The sequence below is a fragment of the Lynx rufus genome, unplaced genomic scaffold (genome assembly GCF_022079265.1).
Source record: "Lynx rufus isolate CCGP_SWC_20201006 ecotype Redwood Valley unplaced genomic scaffold, mLynRuf1.p SCAF_28, whole genome shotgun sequence".
Classification (NCBI taxonomy): Eukaryota; Metazoa; Chordata; class Mammalia; order Carnivora; family Felidae; genus Lynx; species Lynx rufus.
The window spans coordinates 10,134,721-10,142,362 of NW_025814843.1; positions in this window are offsets into that span (position 1 = coordinate 10,134,721).

A 7,642-nucleotide genomic window follows, 5' to 3' on the forward strand; every position below is an offset into this window, starting at 1 on the left:
TTGTCCAGTCCAACCACCTCAGCATTTATGGCCCTTGCCCTGGGCTTGGGCACCGGGGCCTGGGAAGCCACCAAGATGGGAGACCGGGTGGGGGGGGGCAGTCTATTCTCCAAGGGCCAGGAAGGCTTTCATGATTTGTGGACAGTGTTTGAAGGCCATGACACAATCCTTCAGGCCTTGTTTCAACTGGGGCCACCAGCTATCCCGGCGAAGAGTGTGGCAAGGGTTCTGGGTATTCCTCCATCCTGGGATTATAGCTAAGCCCTGGAGGAGATGACTTCAGGGACTGAGGCAGAGGACCTACCAATGACACGGGGGAGAACCCGTGTGACCCCAAGTCAGACCATCTGTTGATAGTAGCAACAAGGAAGCTCTGAAGGAGGCACATGGCTTGGGCACGAGTGGTCAGGACTGAGCGAGAGGGCTGAGGGGCTGATGTGCTACTGACCGGCCAGTGACAATGGAGAATGAAGGGGAGGCAAGGCCATAAGGTAGGTGGTTATGAACATTTGAACATGCGAACCTTTGCTTGGCTTGGTGGCTTAATGATGGGGTGGAGTCGGAGGAGAAGCCCCTGTAGTCAGGAGCACCCTTCGGTCAAATGGACCGACATCTTGTCACGGTGAAAAGAATCATGAGAGGGACACCTGCGTGGCTTAGTCGGTTAAGTGTCGGACTTCAGCTCGGGTCATGATCTCACGGTTCGTGAGTTCCAGCCCCGCGTCGGGCTCTGTGCTGTCAGCACAGAGCCTGCTTCTTAGCCTCTGTCCCTCCCCACCCCTCCCCCGCTTGCTCTCTCTCTGTCTCTCTCTCTCTCAAAAACAGACATTAAGGGAAAAAAAGAAAGAATCACAAGAGCTTTGTGGTATATAACAGAAGTTTATTTTGTGCGGCATTAAAAAATGGAGTTTGGCAATAAGGCTGATCATGTGACCCATGCCACACTAGGACGTTGAGTTAACTTTTCCTGTGACCATGGAATTCGAACTAGTGTCTACAGCTGAAACCATGGAGTACAAAGTGATCCACATTCTTTTTTTTTTTTAATGTTTATTTATTTCGAGAGAAAGAGAGAGAGAGGGAAGGAGAGAGGGATCGAGCGGGGTTGGGGGGGGCACAGAGAGAAAGGGAGACAGAGAATCCCAGGCAGGCTCCACGTTACCAGCGCAGAGCCCAATGCGGGGCTCGAACCCAGGAACCATAATAAGATCATGACCTGAACTGAAACCGAGAGTCGGACACTCAACCCACTGAGCCACCCAGGTGCCCCCGAGGTAATCCACATTCTAAACAGAGAAGCCAACAGCTGGCTCAGCTACCCTCCCCGGCCTTCCCATCCCAAGGGCTTTCTGAGCAGTCATGCAATGGTAGCCCCTCGCCCTGTCCCCTGTGGCCTGAGAGCATGAGGAAGAAGACACTTCCTGTAGCTCCTCATAGTGGAGGACAGAGGGCACAGGGTGAGCTAAAGCTGGTGGCTGTCCGGGCTTCCCAGGCAGCCAGGGGACTCCCAAGGGGCTCTGGTACACAGACAAGGTCGTGGGGCTGTCCCCCACTGTGGGGCTAAAGGAAAACATGGTGCTGCTTTCTGATGGGTCTTCAGTGATGAGGAAGGCTTGGACGGGGCTGATCCCCGAACCCCAAGGGACCACATCCAGGACAGATCCAAATGTTGTGGCTTCAAGCTGATCCAATTTTGGAGGTCCCCTCTAAGACAACGAATACAAAACTTGGTGGGGGAGGGTGCTTGAAAGGGGCTTGTGCAGGTGAAGGACCATAAAGCTTCAGCTTTCTTAGCTTTGTGGTGAGCCCGCGTGCGTGTGGGCAGGGACTGTATCCCCAGCTGGTGGCAGCAGTAGCCGAGCCAAAGTGACACCAGGGGAGTCTCCCCAACAGGTGGCCAGTTCAGCTTCCTCTGCATTCCTCACTTGAAGAGCGAGGGGGTAGGGATTCTAGGATTCGATTATGTCCCCGTGACCCTCCCCTCCTGACCAAAGAGCCAGAGTTGGGGGAGTAGGGAAGGAGCAGACATGTGCTATCAACCCCACCCACACCCCCAAGTCCTTGACCCATGTGGTGAGCCCACATTTGGAGCAGATAGGGGATTGGAGTTCTCAACTGGCCTTTTGAAGGCACTGATTGGAGAAATGTAAAATGTGTTCATGTCCATATCCTACCAAGTCAAAAGTTTCTTTTTTTTTTTTTTTTGATGTTTAAATTCATTTGTTTTGAGGGACAGAGAGAATCCCAAGTAGGCTCCGCACTGTCAGTGTAGACCTTGATGTGGGGCTTGGATCTCATGAACTGTGAGATCGAGACCTGAGCCGAAATCAAGAGTCAGATACTTAACCCGCTGAGCCACCCAGGCACCTCTGAGCCAAGACTCTTTAATAATCTGATTCCAAAGACATTGATTCAGAGTTTAAATCGTGTGTTTGCAAAAAAGAGTCAAGAGGGCAAGGAGCAGGACTGCCTGTCAGATAGACATCTCCAGAGCACCCTTGAGAGGCACCCCAAAGCCCAGAGTCTGAACTCCTGGGTTTCATGTGTGTCAAATGGGTCATCTGTGGATGACAGAACATGGGGAGATGCTTTTTGTGGAAAATGTGGAAATGCTTGGACAGCGTGCCCGTCTCTGGGTCCAGGGCCAAAGACACAGGCTTAGGGATGGGTGATGAGGTCGAATACCCCTGGCGGAGATGACAAATGGCTTTGCTTTGGAAGGGGTGAGTCTCTAGACTGAGAAAAAAGTTCTAGGAAACTATGTGTCCCAGATGACACAACTGCTCCTCCCCCGATTTGCCTACTTCCTTCCCCACGTGGGGAGCAGGGAAGCCATCTGTCCTACCCCAACCAGCCCGTCAAGGTCCAGCCACTTAACTCTGGAAGACGTTGATGGCCAGCACTGTGCTGAGCTCAGACCACACCACGCTCTCATGTGCCTTGTCTCTGAGGCAGGACTTGGAGGTTCCTCCACCTTCTAACTGCTGGGCCAGCACCAGGGTCCAGACGAGGCTACAAGGCTGTTTGCGTTTTCTCCCCCTTCCGGTCCTGGCCTTTCCCATAACTGCAGTTTTCAGGACCAGTCATACCACAGGGGAAGGGCCCTGGCTGACTCTTGATGGAGTAAGGGCGTGGAGACTATCTCCTCTTGGTTGCTCATCCTTCTCTCACCGGCTCCCTCCCAAGCCAGGCTTTTCTTCTTTTCTTGCTTGTTAAACCAGTTCCATCCCCACTCCACCATAACCCTGAGGAGTGTGTCAGGACACTTCTGGATGCACAAAACAGAACTCAGTTCAATCTGGATTAAGCCAACAACTAGCCCGTGGTGCTCCAACTGGATCTGGCTTTAGGCCCAGAGTGGTGGAGAGACTCCAGCAGTGGCAGCGAGACATGGTCTCTGCCCATCTATCAGCTCTGCCCTGTCATCTTTGCTCGGTGTCCTGCCCTCTCAGCAACCCCAGAGGAAACAGGCAACTTCTTCACCTAGCTTCCGGCTGTGTCTCAGCACTAAGCCTGGCCCTGGTCATCTGCCTGCCCTTGGGGCAATTCCAGCAGCAGAGGAATGGAATGATTGGAGGTGGGGGGAGGATAGGGCCTGGGGTCAGTTCCATGGGGACTGAGGCTGGGGCTGGGGGAGGACAGGAAGGCACCACAACCAATGCCCCTCATGAGTCAGCATGTTGGAAATATCAAGCTTGGGGCAGAGACAGTGGGGCTCAGAGAAAATGGATGACCAATGGGCTGGTCACCCACTGGTGACTTTGGGACGGTCTGTGCAGCTTGAATGCCCGACGGCAGGCTCTTGAGGGATGAGAAGTGGAATGTGGGTTGTGAAGTCCTGCCCGGTCTGCTGTTACAGACCTTAGCTTCTACATTCACAGGCCCTGCTCCTTCAGTCTTGGACTCTGGCTTCCATGGGTCATGGTCATAGAATAACTGCTCTTACCTCCCTTCCCCTCCCCTGCCGGCGATCACACGATGAGACCACACCACCCTCTTCCAGAGCCTCAGAGACCCTGGTCTTTTCTCGAAGCCTGAAAAGCCTGGGGCTTCCCTGCCCGGTCCCCTCAGAGCAGACCCCCTGAGCGGGATGGCAGCTCACTGCCCCCTGCCTCGGGCATCTCTAGGGCTCTCCCCCTCTTTGAAGCCCTCCCTAGCAGTCCCAGGTGTGGGTCCTGCAGGGAAGAGGGTGTAGAGACCATCCAGGCCAAAAGGATCACACACCACGAGATGGAAGAAAGCACACCTTTATTTCAGCCGCCACTCTCCCAACACCGTGGCACGTGGCCTGGCATCCACGGCGCACAGCCCAGAAGATCCCAGTGCACACGGTCCCACAATGCGGCACCACAGATCTCCCAAAAGGGGTGCCTGGGGTCCACTGCAGGTGGGGAGGGGGAGCACGGCCCAGACCCTGAGGAGCAGCAGAGAAAAAGTGCCAAGTGAGCCCCGGGACGCGATGCGGAGTCCCAGCTACGGGGTGGAAGCAGCCGCGGGAGGGCCCTGCCGTGGCCGTCACTGGTCCCAGCTACGGAGCCATCCCAAAGGCGAGGACAGCCCCAGGCGCGGGCTCCTGGCTCAGGCCACCTGGCAGAGGTAGTGTAAACACGTCTGAAGGTGGGGAGCGCCTGATGGCCAAGCCAGGTGCTCTCTGGGGCTGGGAGGTGCCCGGGACCCTGGAGGAACAGGAGCGAGCAGGTGAAGAGGGCTTGAGTCAGAGGGTACCGGGGCTCTAGGAGACGGACCGGACCCAGGAAGGAAGCTTGCGCAGAAATGGGGGAGCTGCGGGGACAGGTAGGGAAAAACTGTGGGCAGAGCGGGGGAGACTGAGGGAGAGGGAGGGACAGGGGCAGAGGAGCAGAGAGGAGACCGCGGCTAGACCTTCCCCGCCCTTCTCCCACCAGCTCTGTGAGCCCTGGGGTGGGCCTCAGCTCTCCAACCTCCACCAGGCCCCTCCCGGCTCACATCTGCCCAGCTGCGACCGGGGTCTTGGGACCAGGCAGAATGGAGGGTGGGAAGGGACGCGCTCAGCCCTGCGGCCTCCACCTCTACCCCAAACTGGATTCGGGGCCCCAGCTCCTCCTCCCCTGGGAAGTGTCCTGCCCCAGCCTGTCCGCGCTAGTCTCCTCCCAGGTCAATGCTGCCCTGAGGCTCCCCTGAATCACAGGCCATGAACTACCACAGGCGTCCCCCAGGTGGGATGGAAGGCGAGAGGAAGAGTCAGGGTGGGGGATGGGGAGGGGCTTAGCAGGGAGGGTGGGGGCGCTGCCTGGGAAGAGGCTGTCTGCCCTCCATCCCGGGGACCGAAGTCCAGAGAAAATCTGAAGAGAGATGCTTAAGAATGTGCAGAATTTAGAAAATTGTGTGCGCGTGCAGGCAGGGTTTTTAAAAATCTTTAAAAAAAAACGTGCAGGGTTTTTAAAAATCTTTAACTCATCGTCTCCCAACTCGGCGAAAAATGTTTTATAAGTTGTACTGACTGACTCACCCTACGGCACCACCTCAAGTGACCAGAACCTACAAGTGCTGCAGTTGAGGTCTGTTATATGTCCTCTCTCTACCTCTAGGAAGGACGGGAAGGCTGCTAGGCCGTGGATTTCACAGGTCGGGCAGAAACAACCTCCAGAAGCACCTGCAGTCCCAGTGGCAGTTCCCAAGGGCCCTGAGCTAAATGCCTAAGGGCGCCAGGCAGGTACGTAAGGGACATCCGGAAACTCTTGGGTCTTGGCGGGTGGGGACCATTAGAACTAAAGAATAAAGCCCCAGAGAAAATGATCAGTGGCTCTCTAGCTCCAGCAGAAAAGCCAGCAGTGGAACTTTTTGATTTCAGAGAAGAGGGAAGTTTGGTATACGTTTTTTAGAAAATGTGAATCTCTTGATTGCTAAACGTTAGCTCAAAATTAGAACAAAACTTCCCCCGTAGGCCAACAAAACCAGTCTCGGCGAGTTTCTAGCCTGGTTTTTATGAAATCTTAGAGATTTTTAGGCTCACTTAGTGACATGATTCGTGAACGTTCGTTCAGGTGCACAGAAACACCCTGAGGGAACTTGTTAAAAATGCGGATTCTGAATCGATAGGTCTGGGCCCGCAAGTCTGCATTTCTAACAGGCTCTCAGGTCATGTCCCTGCCCCTGGCCCGGGAACCACACTGTGCGTGGTGAGCATTCACCCTTCCACCTGGAAATTCTCTCGGACGCTATATCCCTGGCCACGCCTGCTTGCTGACCTGGGAGGGACTGAACACTCATTACACCTGTAGGGACGCTCTGGGCGGCTGCCGCTGCCACTAACTCCTGCCACGGCCTCCAGTGGCGCCGAAGGACACCCCAACTCGACAGTGTCAAGGCCCGGGCTCTGGAACGTCGCTGTTCCACAAAAGAAAGTTCAGTTGGACCGGTGGGGGGGAGGGGGGACGGGCAGTGGTTGCAGACGCCTGTTGGAGAGATCTAAGCAGAGAGGATTCTCTGTGCGCTCGGCAAGTGTCCAGTTCAACAGAAAATCCTACCATTCCTCGGGCGTTCTGGTGAGTAAAGGTGTGCTGAGGCCTGTTTGCCTTCTTCTCTCCCCAGAGCCTTGAAGCCAGCTTTTCTCTGCACTTGGGCAAGACACGGCGATGCCCACAGAAGGGGCCGGTTTCTGACTGGCGGTGGGGGGGGGGTGGCGGGAGAAGGGAAGGACTATCGAGGCTAAGCAGAGGCTAATCCTCAGGCCACAAACCCCTGCTCCGGGGGAACCGCAGGTCTCTGCCTCCTCTGGGGTTGGGGATTCCAACCCCAGACCTTCCTTCCTGGGGCCCTGGGAGGCCCTGGAAAGCGGAGAATCCCCAGCCCCACCTCTCCTGATGGGCTCAGAGTTACTGGGGCCGGCGCCCATACACCCAGGCCATCCAGAAGCTTAGGAGCGCAGAAACCACCTAGGCCACTCCTTATTTCATCATGACGGAAATCCAAGCCCAGAGAGTGCACGAGACTTTCCCGAGGTCACACACAGGTGTAAAGGCCCAGAATCCTTTGAGGCAGAGCCGGACAGAAGCCACTGGTATCAGCCAGACTGTTGGTCACCCATAGCAGCAACTTTCAGGAAAAGGACCTTCCGGAATACTCCTGAGAGAAAGAGGGGTGTCTGAGGGAAATCGTAGAAAGGGGTCACGGGGGTTCACCTAAGAAGGGGAGGGTCATGGATCACAGTTTCTTCAAGGAAGGTAGAGGGCAGGGCTTCTGCCCTGACAGAATGCTAGAGACAACATTCATCTTGTCCTCTGGCGAACGGTGCTCCCGAAAGTTCTGTCTTTTGTGCAGTGCACAGCCTGTGGGGCCTGGCAGGGAGGCCCCGTTAATGCAGCGCAGTGGGGGCGAGGGGTTGTCAGAGGAGAGGTCTCAGAAGGTCATGAGTACAAGGGTTCTCAAGTCTGGATTCCTGGGCCATTCCAGACCGACAGAACCAGAACTCCCCCCTCCCAGGGGAAAATTCCTGGGTTTAGGAAAGAGCCTGGGCTCACTCAGACAGGAATTGGGACACCTGGCTTGGGTGGGAAGTTCAGCGGGCAGGGCCAGGCCCTAAGGCTGGGGAGGAGGCCCCTGGGAGATCGGCAGCTGGCTTGAGAGCAAGGGGGCAGCACCTGTTCCCGCTGCGCTGCGCGCC